This window comes from Pongo pygmaeus, chromosome 3, assembly GCF_028885625.2.
Source record: "Pongo pygmaeus isolate AG05252 chromosome 3, NHGRI_mPonPyg2-v2.0_pri, whole genome shotgun sequence".
Classification (NCBI taxonomy): domain Eukaryota; kingdom Metazoa; phylum Chordata; class Mammalia; order Primates; family Hominidae; genus Pongo; species Pongo pygmaeus.
Genome location: NC_072376.2, coordinates 111652751 through 111677153, shown reverse-complemented (window position 1 = coordinate 111677153; position 24403 = coordinate 111652751). Strand labels below are relative to the sequence as shown.

Genomic DNA, 24403 nt, shown 5'->3' with positions numbered 1-24403 from the left:
CAAATGGAAACACACTCCATGCTCATGAATGGGAAGAATCAATATTGTGAAAATAACCTTACAGCCCAAAGCAATCTACAGATTCAATTCAATTCCCATCAAAATACTAACATTTTTTTCACAGACTTAGAAAAAACAATTCTAAAATTCATATGGAACCAAAAAAGAGCCCAAATAGCCAAAACAATCATAAGCAAAAAGAACAAATCTAGAAGCATCACATTACCAGACTTCAAGTATCCTGCAAGGTTATAGTTAACAGACATCATGGTACTGGTATAAAAGTAGGCACATAGATCAATGGAACAGATAGAAAACCCAGAAATCAAGCCAAATACTTACAACCAACTGATCTTCAAGCAAACAAAAACACAAACTGGGGAAGGGACACCTTACTTGGTAAATTGTGCTGGGAAAACTAGCTAGTCACATGTAGAAGAATGAAACTGGATCCCTATCTCTCATCTTGTACAAGAATCAATTCAAGATAGATCAATGACTTAAATCTGAGACCCAAAAGCTTACAAGCTACTCAACAGATATTGGTCTTGGCAAAGAATTCTTGACTAAAACCCCAAAAGCAAATGCAACAAAAACAAAAATAAACAAATGGGACCTAATTAAATTAAACAGCTTCTGCACAGCAAAAGACATAATCATCAGAGCAAACAGGCAGCCCACAGAATGGGAGAAAATATTTGCAAACCGTCTATCCACAAAGGACTAATATCCAGAATGTACATGGAACTCAAATAAATCAATAAGAAAAAACAAACAATTCCAACAAAAAGTGTGCAAGTGACATAGACATTTCTCAAAAGAAGATATGCAAATGGCCAATAAACATATAAAAAATATTCAGCATCATTAATCATCATCAAAGAAATGCAAATTAAGACCACAATGAGATACCACCTTACTCCTGCAAGAATTGCCATTATTAAAAAGTCAAAAAAACTGGGTAGGAAGAATCAATATCGTGAAAATGGCCATCCTTCCCAACGTAATTTACAGATTCAATGCCATCCCCATCAAGCTACCAATGACTTTCTTCACAGAATTGGAAAACACTATTTTAAAGTTCATATGGAACCAAAAAAGAGCCCGCATCACAAAGTCAATCCTAAGCCAAAAGAACAAAGCTGGAAGCATCACACTACCTGACTTCAAACTATACTACAAGGCTACAGTAACCAAAACAGCATGGTACTGGTACCAAAACAGAGATATAGATCAATGGAACAGAACAGAGCCCTCAGAAATAATGCCACATATCTACAACTATCTGATCTTTGACAAACCTGACAAAAACAAGCAATGGGGAAAGGATTCCCTATTTAATAAATGGTGCTGGGAAAACTGGCTAGCCATATGTAGAAAGCTGAAACTGGATCCCTGCCTTACACCTTATACAAAAATCAATTCAAGATGGATTAAAGACTTAAATGTTAGACCTAAAACCATAAAAACCCTAGAAGAAAACCTAGGCATTACCATTCAGGACATAGGCATGGGCAAGGACTTCATGTCTAAAACACCAAAAGCAATGGCAACAAAAGCCAAAATTGACAAATGGGATCTAATTAAACTAAAGAGCTTCTGCACAGCAAAGGAAACTACCATCAGAGTGAACAGGCAACCTACAAAATGGGAGAAAATTTTCGCAACCTACTCATCTGACAAAGGGCTAATATCCAGAATCTACAATGAACGCCAACAAATTTACAAGAAAAAAACAAACAACCCCATCAAAAAGTGGGCAAAGGACATGAACAGACACTTCTCAAAAGAAGACATTTATGCAGCCAAAAAACACATGAAAAAATGCTCACCATCACTGGCCATCAGAGAAATGCAAATCAAAACCACAATGAGATACCATCTCACACCAGTTAGAATGGCAATCATGAAAAAGTCAGGAAACAACAGGTGCTGGAGAGGATGTGGAGAAATAGGAACACTTTTACACTGTTGGTGGGACTGTAAACTAGTTCAACCCTTGTGGAAGTCAGTGTGGCAATTCCTCAGGGATCTAGAACTAGAAATTCCATTCGATCCAGCCATCCCATTACTGGGTATATACCCAAAGGACTATAAATCATGCTGCTATAAAGACACATGCACATGTATGTTTATTGCGGCATTATTCACAATAGCAAAGACTTGGAACCAACCCAAATGTCCAACAATGATAGACTGGATTAAGAAAATGTGGCACATATACACCATGGAATACTATGCAGCCATAAAAAAGGATGAGTTCATGTCCTTTGTAGGGACATGGATGAAATTGGAAATCATCATTCTCAGTAAACTATTGCAAGAACAAAAAACCAAACACCACATATTCTCACTCATAGGTGGGAATTGAACAATGAGAACACATGGACACAGGAAGGGGAACATCACACTTCGGGGACTGTTGTGGGGTGGGGGGAGCGGGGAGGGATAGCATTGGGAGATATACCTAATGCTAGATGACGAGTTAGTGGGTGCAGCGCACCAGCATGGCACATGTATACATATGTAACTTACCTGCACATTGCACACATGTACCATAAAATGTAAAGTATAATAATAATAATTAATTAATTAATTAATTAATTAATTTTTTAAAAAGTGAAAAAAAGTCAAAAAAAAATAGACGTTGGCATGGATGTGGTGAAGAGGAAACACTTATACACTGCTAGTGGAAATGTAAATTGGTATAACCACTATGGAAAACAGTATGGAGAGTCTTTAAAAAAAAAGTCAATCTACCATTCAATTCAGCAATTTCATTACTGGGTATCTACCCAAAGGAAAAGAAGTCATTATAGGAATAAGACACCTGCATGTGTTTGTTTGTTGCAGCACAGTTCACAATTGCAACGATATAGAACCAACCTAAGTTCCCATCAACCAATGAGTGGATAAAGAAAGTGTGGTATATACACACTGTGGAATATTACTCAGACATAAAAAGGAACAAAATAATTTATTTTTGCAGCAACTTGGATGGAGTTGGAGGCCATTGATTATTCTAAGTGAAGTAACTCAGGAATGAAAAACCAAATAGCATATGTTCTCACTTATAACTGGACGCTAAGCTATGAATACACGAAGGCATACAGAGTGCTATAATGAACTTGGAGACTCATAAGGAATCAAACTTGACTTACAGAGCAAATAAAAAACGCTTGGGAAAACTAGCCTCATACCTTGTCTACACAATCCCTGTACAGTGATCCTGACCTGTGGTAAGTGGAGAATGTCACTTTCTGACAGGCCCAGGAGCCCCAAGTTATCTTGGGATCTGAAGAGGAGAGAAATTTACCTTTAAAGTATAGGAATTTGATAGTACAAACCCATGGCTGGGTTCTGCTTTAAAAAAAAAGTCTTATCTGATATTCCTTTTATGGAACAAAGCTCCATCAAAGCTAATTTTAAAACCCTATGTGGCAAATAATTCTTCTTGCTGCACTTTATACAAATAATCAGGCCAAGTATAAGTCTAAAGCTTATTTTTGCAAACAGATCGGTCCTATTATGATTTGTCTTTAGTAAAAATGGAAGACTGGAAAGAGAAAAGTTATGTTTCAAAAACTATGGCACACCTGTTATTATAATACATTCTAGTCTCATCAGTTGTTTTTTAGGTTTTTTTCTGCACTTTAGACTGACTCTGCTTATTCCCGTAAACCAACAGTGATCTCTGGCTGCTGCTCAAAAGAAACAAGAGGGATGGGTAATGTAAAAACCTGGATCAATATTCTAGTTCTGGGCACATATTAGAATTAGCTAGCAATCCCATATCAGCTTGGTTTCAACAGTTGCTCAGTTCATGGAAAGCCTTCTCATTTGGTTTATTTGGGATAGTTTTGCTTATTTGCTTTACTGTTGTGGAATATATTGCTGTTGTACTCTTTGTGTAGGAATGCAGGATAAGCTTACTCAATGTTTTCTTAAACTGAACATTTATTAATCTTCCAGATATCATCTTTTGTCAGAATTCAGAGTTATGAATGACCCTCAGCATATGGATGCCTTGTGACTGAGCTCCTCTCTACCTCAAATACAAGAGATCCCAATAGTTAGGCAAGAATATCATTGCCCCTATTCAGCCTGAAGAAGAAGTTACAGAAGATGGATCTTTGTCCCTGAAAAACCGTTAGGATTAAGGGTTCTTTTGTAAAAGGGAGGGGGGGAATATGTCAGATGATTGCCAGTCTCAACCCAGAGAGATTCCATCCTGAATAGGCACTGGGTAAAATAAGGCCAAGACCTATAGGGCTGCATTCCCAGGAGGTTAGGTGTTCTTAGTCACAGGATAAGACAGAGGGTTGACACAATATGCAGGTCACAAAGACCTTGCTGATAAAACAGTCTGTTGTAAGAAGCTGGCCAAAACCCACCAAAACCAAGATGGTGTTGAAAGTGATCTCTGGTTGTCCTCACTGCTCATTATACACTAATTATAATACATTACCATGCTAAAAAGCCACTCCCACCAGTGCCATGATAGTTTACAAATGCCACGGCAACATCAGGAAGTTACCCTAAATGGTCAAAAAAGGGAGAAACCCTCAGTTTCAGGAATTTCCCACTTTTTTCTCGGGAAGTTCATGAATAATCCACCCCTTGTTTAGCATATAATTAAGAAATAACTAAAAGTATACTCAGTTGAACAGCCCATGTTTCCATTCTTTTATTCCTGTACTCTCTTAATAAATTTGCTCTCATTTAAAAAAAAATGAATTCACTACTATATAATTCATCCATGTAACCAAAAACAACTTGTTCCCCAAAAGCTATTGAAATAAAAATATTTTTAAAAAATAGAAATTAAACAAATAATAAAATAAACAAAAGGTCTGAATAGACATTTCTAAAATAAGACATAAAGATTGCCAACAGGTATATAAAAATGTGCTCAATATCATTGATCATCAGAAAAATGCAAATCAAAGGTACAATGAGATATCATCTCACCTCAATGAGATGGCTTTTATCCAAAGGACAGGCAATAGCAAATTCTGTTGAGGAAGTAGAGAAAAGGGAACTTTTGGTCACTGTTGGTGGCAATGTAAATTAGTACAGTCACCATAGAGAACAGTGTGGAGTTTCCTTAAAATACTAAAAACAGAACTACCATGTGATCCAACAATCCCACTGCTAGGTATATACACAAAAGTGAAGAAGTCAATATATCCCAGAGATATCGGCACTGCCATTTTTATCACAGCACTATTAATGTAGCCAAGTTTGGAATCAACCTAAGTGTCTATCAACAGATGAATGGATAAAGAAAATGGAGTATATATATATATATATATATATACAATGGAGTACTATTCAGCCATAAAAAAGAATGAAGTCTTGTCATTTGCCACAACATAGATGAAACTGGAAGACATTATGTTCAATGAAATAAGCCAGGCCCAAAACAGACAAATTTCACTTGTTCTCACTGATTCATGGTAAGTAAAAACTAAATCAATTGAACTCATGGAAATAGAGATTAGAATGATGGTTGCCGGTGGCTGGGAAGGGTAGTGGGAAAGAGTAGCAGAGGATGCCGAGATGGTTAATAGGCTCAAAAATATAGTTAGATAAAATGAATAAGATCTAGTATTTGAAACTACAACAGGAGAGTCAACAATAATTTATTGTATATTTTAAAATAACCAAAAGAGTGGAATTTGAATGTTCCTAACACAAAGAAATGACAAATGCCTGAGGTGATAGATATCCTATTTACCTTAAGGTGACTATTACACACTGTATGCCTGTATCAAAATATCTCATGTACTCCATAAATATGTATACCTAATATGCACCCATAAAAAATTTAAAATAATGTTTTTTAAAATAAAAGATGATGTTATCCTCCTCAGGATATGTCCTCATGTCCCCACATGGTTTCTAGGCCAATAAATAAGGTCAACAATCAAATCTCAGCTTGACTAGGGAAACAGTTCACCAAAAAGTCACTGTAGGACCCAACTCATATGTACCTGAAGGAATAGAAAAACCATATTAGATATCAATCATGAGCATGCTTAGCCAGGGGAGCAGAATATAAGGGAGAGGTTGTTGAAATCGGGGCAATCTCCTGCAACTGAGGAAGTAGTACCCCAAGAAAGACACCTGGAATCAGTTCTGTGCTACTGGGATAGCTCCTTTAAAATTGGGGGCAGAGGGGAAATTATGGCCTACAACAAATAAGGTGAAGATTCCAGAACTGCTTTGGAAGAGTGCTAAGGAAGAATTCAAGAGGCTCAGAGAGGTGGGAATGTTCAACTGGACCTATCATATAAGACCTGAAAATCCAGAAGATGACTGTGTTTCTCAAGAGAATCAAAAGGGGACACCCCTTTTACTAAAGCAATAAGAAATGCAAAGTGGTGCAAGGGCTGGGGATGAAGGGCACTGGCCTCATTGAGAGGCTTGGCAGTGTCTATGCTTTGTATACCAGGGATAATGGTAGGGAAGCCCCTAGGATTCAGGGATGATAAGATTATGAAACAGCAGAGGCCAGGAGGCACCACTTAGCCATCAGGAGCAAGGTAGATGTAATTATCCAAATAGATAACAAAGGTTGAATGGAAACCAGGGGGCTGTGATGTACACAGATCTGTAGTGATGGTTAATAGATCATGGTATGTCTAGAGCTAAGATGGATGAGGGTACTGCCTGACCTACACACCCAAAAGATCAATAATGGGTGAGCCAAAGGCTGATGTCAGCTGCCGCAACAGAAAATTATAATCTCTCTATCCAGTTTCCAAACCTAAGCCAGTTCTCAAATCCAGAGCCCATCAATTGAAGCAAGGCTGGATCCTCTGCAGAAAGAACCCAACACACAGTAATTGTATACACTATCAATTCCCTCAGACCTTCCCTAGGCTGATAAACCAGTATTACTATATATGGGGAAAGGGGAAATACTTGTATTTATTATCATTTTTTTTTTGAGATAGGGTCTCACTCTGTCACCCAGGCTAGAGTGTAGTGGCACATTCATAGTTCACTGCAACCTCAAACTCCCGGGCTCAAGCAGTCCTTCCATCTCAGCTTCCCAAGTAGCTGGGACTACAGGCACTTGCTACAAAGCCTGGCTAATTTTTTTTATTGTAGAGGGAGGATCTTGCTATTTTGCCCAGGCTGGTCTTGAACCCTAAGCAATTCTCCCAAACTGGCCTCCCAAAGTGCTGGGATTACAGGTCTGCGCTACCACACCTGGTCAGAAATACCCATATCCTTAAGGAACTCTCAGATGCAGAGTCTGAGCTGACATTGATACCAAAGTAACCCAAATGCTAGCATGGGTCCTTCATTCTGTGAATGAGGAGGCATCCCAGTTTACTAAAAAATTTATTGGGGGTGCGGGAAGGAGAGGATCAATGAATTAAAAATTTTTGAAATGTTTTATGTGAAAGCTTTTCATTTGGCCACATGTATTGTTGGTTACTGTCTCAACATTGAAAAAATAAAGAGAAACGTGAATTCAAGAGTCCACCCTCTTGGTTACAGATGTACTTAACGAGGAAGACAAATATAGATTGTCATCACTTGTAGACCTTCATACCAAAAAAAAGTGTTTGGTTGCTTCCATGTACAAAGGAATAAATACTTGTATTTTGCTGATTATTTTGTAATCAACAAGTACTAATTTATAACAGGCTTGCGGAAAATGTGAAAACTTGAATTGTAGCATTGCCTCGGTAGAATTACTAATTTGGTAGATGCTATAGTTTCAATATGTCCCCAAAATTACAATTTCCTGTGCAAAAGATGGAGTAAAATTTTCTGCAAGTGGAGAACTTGGAAGTGGCAACATTGTTACAAACAAGTAATGATAATAAAGAAGGGGCTGTTGCCATAAAGATGAATGAGCCAGTTCAGCTAACTTGTTGAAAACCTAATCTCCAAAGCAACAGTGTTGGAAGATAGAACCTAAAAGGAGGTGTTTAGCTCATGAGGGCTCCACCTTCATGAATTAATTAATGCTATTATAAAAGGGTAAGCCCAATTCTCATTTGTCTCCTTTCCTCTCCTGCTCTTCTGCCATGTGGGGACACAATGTTTCTCCTCTCTGGAGGATGCAGTGCTCAAGGCACCATCTTGAAAGCAAAGAGACTGAGCCCTAACCTGACCGTGCCTTGATTTTAGACCTGCCAGCCTCTAGAACTGTGAGAGAATAAAATTCTGTTCTTTATAAATTACCCACTCTGTGGTATACCACTATAGCTGCACAAAACAGACTAAGACAACAGGCTACTACTTCAGATACGCTCTGTCTGTACCACACCTTGTATTCTACTTCTATCATAACACCTATCACGCAGATGGAAGTAATGTATTGATTTATGTTCTGGTCTCTATTTGTTATCTATTGGTGCATAACAGATTACCTCAAAACCTAGTGTCCCAGAACAACCACATTTATTCTCTCACAGTTTCTGTGAGTCAGGAATTCAGGAGCAGCTCGATGGTACTAGTGCAGGGTTTACCATGAGGTTGCAGTGAAAGGTTGACTGGGACTGTAGTCCTTGAAGACTTGCCTGAGGCCAGAGGATATGTTTTCCAAAGACCGTCATTTGGTTGGTAAATTAGTGCTGGCTGTTTGTGAAGGTCTTCAGTTTTACCACCTGGACCTCTTCATAGTGCTGCTTGAGTGTCTTTGTGATATGAAAGCTGACTTCTCCCAGAAACAGTGAGAAGTCACAATGTATTTTATGACCTAGCCTCAGATGTCACACACTGTCATCTCCACAACATCTTATTAGTTGCACAGTCAGCCCTATTCAACGTGAGAGAGAGGCCTGCTGGGACAACAGTTGAAGCAGGTGAACCTACACAGCATGAAAGTATCACACATTTCCTTAGTGCAGCTCACCCTGTGTGACCAGGGCTTCAACACATACCACTGTGACCACAACCTAGCCATGAGCATGAGCCTCACCAGCATGTCGAAAATGCTAAAATACAACGATGGCAGTGAAGACATCATTACATGGAGGGCTGAAGGTAACCATGGACCTCTTGGTGCTAGAATTTGAAGCACTAAATCAAGAGAACTTTTAGACTATGAATTGAAGTTAATGACTCTAGATGTTGAGCAACTTGAAATTCCAGAACAAGAGTACAGCTGTGTAAATAAAGATGCATTCTAGTGAATTTGTTCATATATGCCAAGATCTCAGTCATATTGGAGAGTCTGTTATAATTTCCTGTCCAAAAGATGGAGTGAAATTTTCTGCAAATGGAGAACTTGGACATGGAAACATTGTCACAAACAAGTAATTACAATAAAGAAGAGGAGGCTGTTGCCATAATGATGAATGTGCCAGTTCAGCTAACTTTTGCACTAAGGTACTTAAATTTCTTTATAACAGGCACTCCACTCTCTCTTCCCAGTAACACTCAGTATGTCTGCAGATGCACCCCTTGTTGTAGAGTATAAGATTGCCAGATATGGAACATTTAAAGTATTATTTGGCTCCCAAAATTGATGATGAAAAAGGATTTTAGAAATTCTTAAAATCCAAGAAAACAAAACTAAGCTCTTTGAAAATTGCTTCTGAGATTCCAGTGTGTACTGAAGTCATTTCCATCAAAAAATTTATGCCTCTAAATACACAGGTAGATACTGTTTTCTGTAAATAACATATTTTTTCGTCTATCTTCTAGAATCTGTTTAAAGTACAAAATCCAAAGTCAAATCTGGTCTCATTAACCTAGAGAGATATCTGCTTTACTTACAAATATTCCTTCTGATTTTTATAGCAAGAGGGTTATAAAAGGGATCTTGACTCTAAATGCAATTTTAAAAATTGTGTTTCTGATTTAAATAAAGTTTAATCTGAATTTTAAATGTCAAAAAAGAAACTACTATAGCACATTGGCAGAGTAATTTTGTCTTTTGAAGCTACTAATAAAAAATGCAGTTTGTATTTTGTATGTCTGTTTTTATTTACGATTTCACATTTCTAATAACTAATTTTATTATATTTTACACAAAGTACCAGTCCACAATACACTGAAAATAAAACAAACAAAAAGTCATCCTTCACTGTGGATCACTCGAGAAAGACTGTCCTAAACCACAGATATGCTGCAAATTGAATGGAAGATACATGAACAGGCATGACTTGAGTCCTGGGGAGAATTAGCAGGTGTTTTATTTTTATGATGGTCCAGGGAGCATTCTGGAAATGATTCTAGACATCTAGCATCTTTGGAAGATTACAACTCATATTATCTCTGGGGAGATAACAACTAGAAAGTTGAGGCCAGTGGACAGACTCTAGGACCAGGAAGCAATTGCATCTCTGTCCAGGCAGTTTGACAAAAGGAGAAAGAGCTAAATCTGAAGAGAGAAAATCCAAGTGCCTATGACTGCTGGCAGAACATGGTGCTTGTAGCTCTTTATCAGGAAATCTTCAAGCAGCTACTGGACATCTTTAAGTGTTCAACCCTGGTTTGCATTGAGCACCTGATGACCTCAAAAATAAATGTGCCCTTTCCAATATCCCAGATTTTTTTCATGGTATCCTGATAGCTAGAGTGCCATCTACAGACCAAGAGATAGTACATACATCTGGAAGAGAAAACCTGAAGAATGTAAAGACCTGCTGGTCATTATCAAAAGATAATTATACACAGTTATTTACCTGGGGAAGATAGATCAAAACCACCCTAACTTACATCTATAACAAACGTTATTTATGTAATTTTTTTATTATACTTTAAGTTTTAGGGTACATGTGCACAATGTAAAATTCAGCCTTTAAAACTCTTCAACGGCATGCTATTTTTATCTAGCATTTACAAGTCTTGAGGTACCTTATTAGTGTTTTTCAGAAGGCCTCCAATTACTCTTTTGGTACTGAATTGTTTCTTCCTAAGTTACGATCTATTCTCAGTAGCAATTGTCTTCAGCAATTCAGTAGACATTCTCTCCAATGGCCTCTCTTTATGCATAGATCCAGCCTCTGGGAGTTTCTGGCAGTCTCACAAAGAACTAAACGCAGAATCATCCATGGATCTGCAAAACGTACAATGACTAAATGCAGATCTAAGATTAAAGGAAACGATTTTTAACAAGAAAGTGTTTTTGTTCTTTTTTTTTTTTTTTTTTTTTTTTTGAGAGAGAGTCTTGCTCTGTTGCCCAGGCTGGAGTGCAGTGGCGCAATCTTGGCTCACTGCAAGCTCCGCCTCCCAGGTTCAGGCCATTCTCCTGCCTCAGCCTTCCGAGTAGCTGGGACTACAGGCGCCTGCCACCAAGCCCGGCTAATTTTTTGTATTTTTAGTAGAGACGGGGTTTCACCATGTTAACCAGGATGGTCTCGATCTCCTGACCTCGTGATCCGCCCATCTCGGCCTCCCAAAGTGCTGGGATTACAGGCATGAGCCACCAAGCCCGGCCAACAAGAAAGGTTTTTAAGCAATATTAACGTTCATGCTACAGAGGCCAAATTTATTCTGTCATTATTTCAAGCTGGCTCAGTGTGCAGACATTCCTGGCTCTAGTCACTCAACATTCAGTAAACAAGTAGTCTATAAAATGACAGTAGGTCAGGCATTATTAGTAGGGAGGCACTGTGTACATGATTTGAACAGAACAGACACGGTCCTTACCTTCACAGAGCTTACAGTCTTATAAGGGGAATTGACATTAAACACATAAACACACAAATAATAGATGATTACAAATTGTGGTAAATATTAGAAAAAGATTATTGGCTGTTCCAAGCCAGAATGAAAAGGTAGACTTATTTTAGATTGGAAAGCACATTTTAGTTTTCGAGGTAAGCTGTAACGAACTGTAGAAATGAACTCTGAAAGTACAGTCCTAAGGTGAACTGTAAATACTAAAATAGCAATGTGTGTGTATAAAATACTTAGATATTTTTATATTTATACTAAGCCTTTTAGAAAATATGGCATTCATTGTCTTTAGAGCTATGTTCTCTGGCTTTTAGGTTTTTTTATTTGATTTGACGATTGTGCTTTGTTTCTACCACTAGCAGAATGTGAAGGTGTTTGACATATGATCACTCATTTCGTATTTCATTAATATCCAATAAAACATACGTGATGTTTGACAACTCAGTGTCTCTTTCTGCATTATCTTCCAGTCTCTGACCTTCATTTTCTTGAGGAATAACCCATTACACTGACCCTGCCTCAGGGCAGCTCAGGTCCATTCTGTGGATGTTTCCCTGCTATTCTGCAAGTGCACTTCAGTCTTGCATGTTATATTCATCCCAGAGAAATCGCAAGATGAAACTGAGATAAAAGTGAGCCCACCAAATTTTGAAAGTATTAATAAAAGTTTAAAGTATTATGAAGGAAAAGTATAGATGGCTTGTAACTCAGGGTCCCCGACCTAGTCTGAGAGATTTAGGGAGGCCCACCTTGAAGAGGTAATGTTTAAGTAAAATCTGAGTAATACAGAAAAGTTATATTTGCCTGGTATCTCAATACTAAAATAATTATATTAGTATGAATTGTTGACTCACAGATACTCATCTAATGATGAAAAAACATTTTTCCTGCATTCTATGACCTAGAGTAGTAATCCCATAGAGTAACAACTTTACAACAATAACAGTACAAAATCTCAAATGTAAACAATCTCTCAAACATAAAACTGAACAATTTCTCAAAGTTCGATTTACAGATAACAGTAAGAGAGGGGAGACTACAAAGCCCAAATTTCATCAAACAGCCTAAAACTTTCCAGATCAGCAATTTGACAGCAAACGTGAACTTTGTAATCAAACAGACTTCAAATCAAACCTCCGCTTCCCTAACAAACACTGAAAAGATCAAACAGGGTAAGCATGTTGCCTTATTTGTTAATATGGTACATAAAACTTACCTCACAGGGTTGTGGTCAAGATTAAACTGATTATGTGTACAAAGTGCCTGATGTTAACTAGGCACTCACTGAGGGTTAGTTTCTTCCCACTAAATAAAAACAAACAGAAGTTTTCTCTTAGCTAACATTTTAAATATCAAATAAGAATTATAACAGAGACAAACCCTATTATAAAAATCAAACTATTAAACAGAATAAGACTTCTTCTTTCCCTTCCCCAAGATGAAGACTACAGGAGCAAAGGTCATTTAGCTGGAAATTTAATTGCATATTTACTAGAATTGGGTATTTCAAAGTCTCTTTTCTGGAAATCAGAGATCTGTCATTGAAGAGTCAAATTGCTCCATTATTTGTACTCTGGCTGGCCCAAGGGAGAACTTGACTCAGCCTAAATAGAATGACTTGTAGATTTGTGAAAGCTGTGTGGTGACCTCGTGGTAATCATGTGGCAATTAAAGTGTCCTCTCTTTCTCTCCTCAATGTAGTTTTAGACCACATATTTTTCAAGGATTAACGTTTATTCTTGAGATGTAGGTGTGTGTATGTTTTATACACATGATAAAATTAGTCTAAGAATGAAAAAAAAAGATGAAACAGTAATAAAAGTGTGATTACTGTTCAAACTAACAGAAATATCACCCAGGAGAACCAGCATGGAGGACCAGGCCCATCCTATATCTGGGACCCCAAAGCTACTATCCCACAAATTGTTCTGTAGAAGATGATAGATAGATAGATAGATAGATAGATAGATAGATAGATAGATAGATAGATATAGAATTTAATATCAGACTCTATTGCTCTAGTCCTGAAATTCTGGTGCTGTTCTAGCTGGAGATGTGGAGATATCTACTAAACTTCAACCAAGTGACGGAAACTTAGGGGAATGATTTTTAAGAGAAAGTAGATCCAGGGAGCGAGACCACTGGGATTGGGATTCTCCAGGCTGCTCATATAATTGCTACAGTGAATGTTTGAGGCAGGCACCAGGAGAGTAAGATACACATGAGATTTCAGGAAATGAGGACAAGCACTAGAGAGCCTCTATAAAGAAATCATAAAGAGCTTTCACTGTGGCTCATTAGAAACATTTTTTTATTTCTTGAAATTTTCTTAATTCAGACCATTTACATGGTCTGAATTCCCACTCCCACTGAAATTGTTTTAATCATCCCACTGGCCAGCTTTCCTCCTACATTCTGTGACACTGCACATTTGCCGTACTTTCCCTCTTCTGGTATTTCCCAAAGCACCACCGACCCAAGGCCCTAGTGGATAGCAGACTTTGCCGATGGTTTAGGAAAGATAGGGAGATTACAGTGTAGTGCAATATGAACAGACAACAGCATTAAATTCAGAGTTAGATTCTGCTGCCCTGGTGTTCCCTGGCCATCTCCACTTACAGAATTTTTCTCTCTTCTCACTCATCTTATTCAAGCCTATTCTTGTCCTTCTCTATCTTCTCCTCCAAGTAATGGTAACTACTGTTGCACTAACCCAAAAGCAAAAGACCAAATATTTCTCCTACTTTATTACTTACAACAATATTATTTTATTTTTATTACTTACAACAATTTTTTTATTTTTATTATTTACAACAATATATTATCTACACCTCTTCCATCAAATCACTGACCAGAACCACTGTCCCATTATTACCCATGACCATTAGGGCACTTTTCCTACACCAATGTGAACTTTTTTTCCCTCGGCTAATCATTACGAACTATAGGCATATTCTAAAATAACGCTTTTTATTCCAGTTACAGAAGGATATACTTGCTAACCAGATGTGTGCAGATGCCTTGCTAGTTTTCAGGTGGAGTTTCTTTTAAAATGGTGTCACTCTGGATCACCTAGGCTCCTGCTTTCCTAACATTCCCCTCTCTACTTACAAGAGGACCCTTAATCATAAGGGCAAAGGCTGGTCTTCTGTAACTTCTTCCTGCTGACAGTGGATGTTCATTTTTGGGACAGGATTTTCTCACAAGGGTCTACAGTTGGCCTCTGGGGTACCAAGGGAGGTCCTCATTTACATGGTATCCTGATGAGTCTACGGGCATAGACCCTGCCAAGTATTGGAGGAATAAAAATCTCTAGATGCCTGATCCAGATCTAAAGACACCTAAAGGCAGGGTGTCTTTATTTCCCAGTTCAGAAGATGTGATGGATTGGAAGCTTTGTGTCAGTATCATCTTTATGTGGAATTGTTGTAATCTAAAAAACACAAACTTTACCAAGAATTTAAACAAGCAAGGGCCAAAGATTAATAATAAGACAACTATCAAAGGTCCTAGGAAGGGCAACAACCAAGTGAGACTCAGGAGGGTGCTTCTAATGGCTGACCAGATACAGTTGGGATTGGCGCCTTGGTTATATTTATGCAACCACACAGCTTGTTCATGTATTTTCTGTATATCTTCTTCTATGTGACCTGAGATGTTTATATAACTGCAGCAGGTTATATTGATTATGGTGCACACTCCTCCTTGTTCAACCAATAAGTAATCTAGTGCTAATTTTCAACCAACAAGTAATCTAGTGCTAATCTTAATTCATCTAAAGCATCCCCCATTTTATGAGACAGTGTTTAGAAATGAAGAAGTAAAGTTTTGAAGAGTTGCCTAATAATAGGCAAATTTTCCCTCTGGGGCTCCAACTCCAGCCAATATACGGCCAATTGTCCACTTAGCTCTCAGGTGAGTGATGTTATATAACCGTATATTAGAGGACTTTGCTTGTCATATTGTACACTGACCCCTGAACCAAACATTTTCATATACACTGATAACCATGGGTTTCACAATATCAAATGAAACAAGTCTTTTATAGGCTGATCTAATGGGTGACCACATAGCCATAGGTATCTGTTGGGGATGCAAACCTGTGTGGGATGGGAGTTGTTAAGAATATTGAGTACCTATAGGAAAGAGTAGGAATGTTACTTATCTGTTTATCTCTAAAACCACAGCTTTAGGTCTCCTAGGGGTTCGCAAGCGTGGGTTGTGGTGATTTTCTCAGGTGCCTGCAGGGACTCATAAGAAACAGGTTTAATTTTGGACATGTGTACTCAGCTAGTCATTCAGCTGAAATTTAACAGTAGTGGAGGTGCTTAAAAATAACCTGATAGGGGCCCTTCCATTTGGGTTGTAAGTAATCTTTGAGGGATTCCCTCTTTCCAAGTTTTTCATAAGACTAAGTCCCCTCATTGAACAGGAGAGCTATGAATATCTATGGACGTGGTCCTGATGCATGTATATTGAACGAACGTGCATGTAACATATGACATTGTTTACTTGGGGTGGAGACTTAACCCTTACCTGGCATGGTCTTAGATCCTGCTTATAATTTGACATCTTATTGCCATAAAGAATCTTTTCTGGCTGGGCGCGGTGGCTCGCACCTGTAATCCCCGTACTTTGGGAGGCCGAGGCAGGTGGATCATCTGAGGTCAGGAGTTTGAGACCAGCCTGGCCAACATGGTGAAATCCCATCCCTACTAAAAATATAAAAATTAGCTGAGTGTGGTGGCACACACATGTAGTCCCAGCTATTCGGGAGGCTGAGGCAGGAGAATCGCTTGAACCCAGGACGCAGAAGTTGCAGTAAGCTGAGATCACACCACTGCACTCCAGCCTGGGTGACAGAGTGAGACTCCGTCTCAAAAATAATAATAATAATAAATAAAAATTTTAAAAAAACAATGAGATACCACCTTACTCCTGCAAGAATGGCCATAATTTAAAAATGAAAAAGTAATAAATGTTGGTGTGGATGTGGTGAAAAGGGAACACTTTTACACTGTTGGTGGGAATGTAAACTACTACCACCACTGTGGAAAACAGTGTGGAGATTCCTTAAAGAACTAAAAGTAGAACTACCATTCAATCCAGCAATCCCAGTATCCAAAGGGAAAAAAGTCAGTAGTGAAAAAGACATATGCACACACATTTATAGCAGCACAATCCACAGTTGCAAAGATATGGAACCAACCTAAATGCCCATCAATTGACAAGTGGATAAAGAAAATGTAGAACATATACACCATGGAATACTACTCAGCCATAAAACAAAATGAAATAATGGCCCTTGCAACAACTTGGATGGAGTTGGAGGCCATTATTCTAAGTGAAGTAACTCAGAAATGGAAAACCAAATACTGTATGTTCTCACTGATAAGTGGGAGCTAAGCTATGAGGACTCAAAGGCATGAGAAAGACTTTGGGGATTTGGGAGGAAGGGTGAAAGGGGGTTGAGGGACCAAAGACTACATATTGGGTACACTCTACACTGCTTAGGTGATGGGTACACCAAAACTCAGAAATCACCACTAAAGAACTTATCCATGTAACCAAAAACCACCTCTTCCCCAAAAACTATCAAAATTTTAAAAATAAATAAATAAATACCTAAAAAAGGAAGGGTCTGTTCTGTCAATCTTATGATCACTATTTCAAAGTTAATGCTCGTCGATTGTGCCTGAATTCCAGGTGGGGGAGATGTATAGTGAGACATATGTGACCCCCAGCTTCCCTTCATGGCCTAAACTACACTTTAAAGGCTTTTTAAATTATTATTATTATTTCTTTTTATCAAGAGAGGGGTCCATTCTGTTGGGTCTTAGGATTTTATTTTATTTTTTTACATTTATATTCCGTCCTTTTTGTCAAGGTATGCCAAGCTTTTATTTTGTCCCATATTGATGCTGAATGTGTGTTATCATGTCCCAAAGATGTGTTATCTGTCCCAGATCCATCATGGCCCTTGGTGGAAACTCTATGGCTAGGGGACTTAGAGTCAAAAGACTTATAGCCAACTAATGCACTAGGCCAGATGGGAATGGAAGTGAGTAGACACTCATTAACCTTGAAACCTCTTTTAAGCAAAATAAATCCCAAAACCAAAAGCCAAAAAGCAAAGTTACAAAATTGACTTATCTATAAATTCTATGCGTCAACCTACTGCAATCTGGGCTTTTAGCAATTAGTTATACAAATCACAGCATTTTGTTCAGCTATTTAGGAATCTGTGTACCATCCTTGATTTGGAGGGTCTGAATTAATTTTACTCCTTAAAATCAGCCTTTACAATCTCATGTGATAGTCTCTGGGCCTGGCAGGATTTAATAGTTTCAAATTCTGGAGGTAAAACAAAACATAAGGATGATTTCAGGTAAAGGCAAAATTATTAAATAAATCTTAATGGTTATTTATACAGGCCTGTCCCTGTGTTTCATGAAAGCTGTTTACTCTGTTGCCTTTGCCCAGGTCCAGACACAAGGCTTTGGTTAACTTGAGTTTGATGTCAGATACTTGCATGAGTCAGTGCCTTCTTTAGATAACATATGTGTACTAAGGAGTCAAAGCCCTGTAACTTAATAGCACAGGATTAATTAATAGTACCTGATAAGAACCTTTTACAAGGGAGCTAGAGATGGTGATAATGAAGTCCATGACCCGACTGGAAGCTGTAAGAAGATTTTATAACTTTGTTTGATTGGTTTTTATAGCTTTAATAATCCCCAGCAATTAGTCAGACTTCATTTAGGGTTTAATTTTGAAGAAGTTTGTTAAAAATGATGAAGGCTTAAAACATTTGATAAAAACAGAAGAACAGGTCACTGTAAAATAATAGTTACTCATGTACCAAAGTGGTAATTAAAAGACTTTAAAGAGAACCTACAGAAGGTCATATGGATGTAAAAACTTCAGCCCTTTTAAATCGCAAGTTTTTTAAAAGCAGTTGAAAACCTAATAAAGACATAGGAATACGAAATCCTGTTTCTTAAGTCAGTTACCAAAAAGTCGAAAAAGAACTTCTGCAATATGACTGCTTCTCCTTGTGAGAAGCTCACTTAGATAGTCTGGAAGTCAAACTTGATGGGAAAAAAAGTGCTTGAATTTAACAAGACACAGGTATGTTCAAGGTTATCAGTAGAGCGGGGAGTATGTGACTCTTGGGAAGAGCATGAGTTTTCTGATTACATTGAAAATTTAGACATATCAAGAAAAGCCAAGAGTACAAAATCAAATTATACTGGAGGAAAGCATTGCTTCTCTAAACTTGCAACATAAAACATTTTAGCATTAGGCCATAACAACAGTTAGAACCGGAAGAAAAAAGTTACAGGAGCTAACAAAAATGCTGAAGGAGAGAGTTATTATCTCAGGCTTTCTCAAGGGGAGAAAAAGCTGAAAGCAGCAGGACACAGAAAAGTTGAACTGAGACATGATTGAGAAATTTTTAAAAGAAACAGATTATAAAATTAAAAGTAAAATTTCTTGCAATTTCATTAAGAGCAAATCAACACCTTAAGAAAATCTTGTTTTAACATAGGGGACTAACCCTAGAAAGAGTATTATAAGTTATTCCCTTTTAATTATAACCAACTTAATCACATACAAAATTCCTTTCATAAATTCCCTTTCACAAAGCTTATCACAACTTATACAGACCAGCTACAGCAAGCTTGGACTTTCTGACTTGTCCTAAACTTCCCTTTTTCTTAATCAGTCATTTTATTTTAGGACAGAAATTTACCATACAAGTTCCTTTCTCATGCAAAATTATTCTCTTTTCTTTATAACCTGAGTTACCAAAAAATATATCTTCATATCCATATCTTTATGTCTCTCTCTCTCTTCCCTACTTACTGGTTCTTTCTCACTTTGTTTCATAAGTAATCATTTTCAAGTTCATAATTTGAGTTGACCTTTAGATAACTTCTGAATTTGACAAAATGATTCTTTTTCTCAATAAGACTAGATCCCAGGAGGCTTTTCTCTCCAATCCTGTCCAGAGAGATGCCAAATTAAATAACCCAAAGAACAAAAATCATCAAGATCAGAAAGAAAATGATAGCTATTAACTTCAGGGCATGCAAGCATAGATCGACATCCATCACTAGTGAGGCCCAGACAGCAAGTATGCAACAGAAAAAAGGGACAAGGGGGACCAAGAAGCAGTAGGTGCTGACAAATATCTCTCTGTACCTCAAACACTTTATCCATCAGGGAGACATTGCAACCCTAGACCCCTAAAGGCTGAAAAACCCTGCCCAACAGGGTGGCAGCCGACCTGGAAGATCCCATAACTCCAGGTTCCTCCACAGACGTGGCCCAAAGGATCCAACAACCAGGGACCCCTAACGCCCAATCCCTGGGGAATAAAAGGAACATGGGTATCTCTGTGTCTCTTTGGGTTCAGAAGGCTAAGCAGAGTGCAAAAAGGAAAAGGGACAAGAAAGGGAAGAGAAGGGACAGCAAAGGTCACTCACTCATCCATGAATCCAGAAACTTAGGAAGCAGGAAATCCTGAAACATTTGTCAGATGTTAGCATTTCACAGATAAAACCATTCCACAATTTCAGAAACATCTTTTCCCATATCATAAACTTTCTTAATTGGAAATCACCCAGACATCCAACAAGTAATCCAAGGAAAGATGTAAACCAAAACTTTGGGTAAAGTGGTCTTTGGTGGGGGTTTGGGTTTTTTTTTTTTTAAAGGGCTTTTTCGCCTTTTTTTTTCCTTCAGTTTCAAATGAGTTTCTAATGTTCACATTTTAGCCAGAACTGGTTGATCTCTACAAGAAAAACAAAATCTCCAAGTAACTTTGAACAATAAGCTTTATCTCAATGCCAGTAGCCTAGTAACAGCAGATTCAAAACAGGCAGAAAGAAAAGAGAGAAACAAAGAACTTCAGATGTGGTAATCAGATGGCAAGCATGAAAAGTGAAAGTAGTGAAGCTCTGGGCCAGCCATACAAGGCCAGCATAGAGCTGCAGTAAAAGCAAAGGCATCAAGCTGGAAAATGATGAGAACTATAGCTTTTCCATACCTGGCAAAGGGGATCAGGTGGATTAATCCAAAGCACACAATGGCAAAGATCTTGCAAGGCTACTTCCATTTTTATTACACCCCAGGGGCTCTAACCTCATGGGCTTAGACTCTAACCTGAATATCAGCTTTGCCTAAACCTAATAGAGGACACCCAGATGGACCCAACTTACCAGAGGGGCCAATGAGTGTTGTGCAGACTGAATTTCCTCGGCATTAGGTCACATCTCAAGGTCCTTTTATAGTGTCCCCAGAAGATGATGCTAGAAAGGGGTCTTTTCAAGATCCAGACCCCAAGAAAAGGTTCTTGGATCTCACACAGGAAGGAATTCAAGGTAAGTCTCAGAGTTCTGTGAGAAGAGATAGTTTACTGAAAGCCACTCTCTCACCCAGTAAAGCATCCTCAAAATGAAAGCAGAGGAATGCACTGTCTTTAAGTTTTTCTTATATAGGGGTCTTGCCTATGTAAACATTAAACTAAGCTGTGCCTATGTGCAGGTGGGCTGACAGCATGACTAAATGTATTATTCTATTGATTTAAAGAAAACTATCCTTGATATCTTAGTGTGTAAGTCCATCGAAGCATAACTATATCTTGAAAGCATATATTGTTATAGGTGTTGTAACATCTGGACTTTTCTGTTGCAAGAGTTTGTCCTTGCAGGCATTACCAAGCTGCTTCCTTAGTGGTAAACATCTTAGGACCATAGGTCATGACTGGCAAGGAATACGCCTTGCTAGTTTTAAGATAGAGCTTATTTGAAAATGATGTTACTCTGGCTCTCCTAGGCTCCTGCTGCCCTAACATGTCCACCACTTTTCAGCATTTCAGCATTTTCAGCACTCTCCAGCATTATTAGTCCCTTTCAAGGAATGTCCAGAATAGGCAAATCAATAGAAACAGCAAATAGATTAGTGGTTGCCAGAAGCTAAATGGAAGGAGGAATTAGCACATATGGGGCCTCTTTTGGGTGACTGAAATGTTCTGGCCGAGCATGGTGGCTCATGCCTATAATCCCAGCACTTTGGGAGGCCGAGGCAGGTGGATCACCTGAGGTCAGGAGTTCAAGGCCAGCCTGGCCAGCATGATGAAACCCTGTCTCTACTAAAAATACAAAAATTAGCCAGGTATGGTGGCGGGTGCCTGTAGTCCCAGCTACTCAGGAGGCTGAAGCACGAGAATCGCTTGAACGCAGGAGGCAGAGGTTGCAGTGAGCCGAGATCACACCACTGTACTCCAGCCTGGGTGACAAAGCAAGACTCCATCTCAAAAAAAAAGAAATGTTCTAGAACTAGTAGTGGTGATAGTTGCATAACATTGTAAATATATTTTGAAAACATTAAGTTGTACACCTTGAAATGGTTAAAATGGTAAATTTTATCTCAATTTTTTTTAAAACAGGAAAAAAAGAAACAGTGAGGAAATGAACCATAATGTAGAAGTATAGGGTGAAAAAGACAAATGGGCCAGGCATGGTGACTTGCCTGTAATCCCAGCACTTTGGGAGGCCGAGGTGGGCGGATCACCTGAGGTCAAGAGTTCGAGACCTGTCTGGCCAACATGGTGAAACCTCGTCTCTACTAAAAATACAAAAATTAGCTGGGCATGGTAGTGGACACCTGTAATCCCAGCTACTCAGGAGGCTGAGGCAGGAGAATCACTTAAACCCGGGAAGCGGAGGTTGCAGTAAGCCAAGATTGCACCATTGCACCCCAGCCTGGGTGCCAGAGCAAGACTCTGTCTCAAAAAAAAAAAAAAGACAAATGGGTGAAATGCTGAGGATTTGCAATCTATACATTTTTACAACTACTCTACCTTATGAGGGCTAAGACATCGATTGTCAGATATGCCATAATTTTATGTACCATTATGAAAGAAAAATGCTGCCAATTAAACTATGACATGCCATCAATAGTAAGAAGCAACTGATTACAGAGATTTTAACATGAAAAGGAAAGTGTTTTAGAATCTAGGAGAGATGTCATTAGATGTAGAAAATAAACAATTATTTTAAAAATAAGGAGAAAGGAGGCCAGGCACAGTGGCTCATGCCTGTAATCCCAGCACTTTGGGAGGCCGAGGCGGGCAGATCACGAGGTCAGGAGATCAAGGCCATCCTGGCTAACACAAGGTGAAACCCCGTCTCTACTAAAAAATACAAAAAAAAAAAAAAAAAAAATTAGCCGGGCGTGGTGGCAGGCACCTGTAGTCCCAGCTACTCAGGAGGCTGAGGCAGGAGAATGGCGTGAACCCAGGAGGTGGAGCTTGCAATGAGCCGAGATAACGCCGCTGCACTCCAGCCTGGGTGACAGAGCAAGACTCTTTCTCAAAAAAAAAAGGAATGGTTGGTGCAGAAACCCAGCGAGTTCAATTTGAATCATCTTGGGTTTCAAATGTGCTATTTGGGTATTCAAGTTGAGAATGATGAATATTATAAAATATTATTATTTATGCTAATATAATGGAAGAGAAATTATATTTCTAAAGGTATATATAACATTGGGAATTTTGAAAACATCTAGAAGCCCAAAAATGAAAAGTCACAAAAGGTAAAATCATTCTCATAAGAAGAATCCATGATTTTCTTTTTTTCCATTAGGAGAAGCCCTCACATTCAAATGCCCAGGATTTACTATTCTGAAACCTCTTCTCCCTTCTCCTCTCAAAACAATTCTCAGCAGGTCCTTTGATATTTATAGAAAGGAAAAGACCATCTTTACCTTCAAAGAAGTTTATCAAAGTGCTTGATATCTGCATTCAGAAAAGAGCATATCAAGCATTCAGAAAAGAGTGTTAATTCCAATTGTGTTTCCAAGGTCATTATTCAATTTGACCAGCATTTAGTAATCACCTAGTATTTTTTCGGGGCTTTGAAGTATACTTTTCAGGATATGAAATGTAAATAAAATACAATCTCTACAGTTAAGGAGGCTACAGGTAGGAAACAGGTTGTCAAAAAAGGCACAAGTAACAGAACACGAGACAAAATGAAGCAAAACTTACTTTGCTTCATTTGCCTGTTTAGGTATAAGCCTGAAGAGTTATGCAAACATGAGTGCTACAGAGATTCAAAAAGGAAAAAGACCATATCCAAATAGAAAGAGTGGGGATGCAAGATAGGAACCTGGAGACGCACCTTCAGGAAATAAAAGGAGTTCGTTGGCCACAGTAGATGTTCCAATCAGAGCAAACTGAAAAAAACTCATGCATTGCATTGGGGAAAACAGTTTCAATAGAACAAAGAGATGGAAATCAAACGAGTTGAGTGAAACGTGGTTAGTGAAAAAGTGGAAACAAAGAGTATAAATTATGCTTTCCAAAAGTTTAATAGAACAACTGAAATATTTAAGAGATGGTGGAATACTAGGGGACTATTAAAAGAAATAATGTAGACAATGAAAACACACTGCCAGGGAAAGATAGTAAAAATGTTGTTAAATTTCTTAAAACACATGGAACACAGAATACTTGCATGCACGTAATATAAAGCTTCAAGATATGTAAAGTAAAAAAAAGTACTATCAGAAATTAACAAATTCATAATAATGATGTATTTTTGTTTCTTTTTATTTTTAGTTATTATTTAAAATAATTTTATTGTTATTTATTCATTTTTATTTTTAATTTTAATATGTACAGAAAGAATTGTACATATTTGTGAAGTACCTATGATACTTCAGTACACACATACAA

The 24403-nt window shown here is 38.1% G+C and overlaps 1 long non-coding RNA gene and 1 pseudogene across 2 annotated transcripts in view; one reads left to right on the top strand and one right to left on the bottom strand.

Annotated features, from left to right (window-relative positions):
* Positions 1 to 8617, bottom strand: part of LOC129035188 (uncharacterized) — a 145820-nt gene extending 137203 nt beyond the window's left edge. The window contains exon 1 of one of the 2 annotated variants that reach the window (XR_008502133.2): positions 8397 to 8617. This is a non-coding gene — a long non-coding RNA (uncharacterized LOC129035188). The remainder of the gene's footprint in view (positions 1 to 8396) is intronic. The other variant, XR_008502134.2, reaches the window with a different exon arrangement.
* A 55-nt stretch (positions 8618 to 8672) lies between these two features.
* On the top strand, positions 8673 to 10516 carry LOC129034575 (proliferating cell nuclear antigen-like; annotated as a pseudogene).
* The last annotated feature ends 13887 nt before the right edge of the window (positions 10517 to 24403 follow it).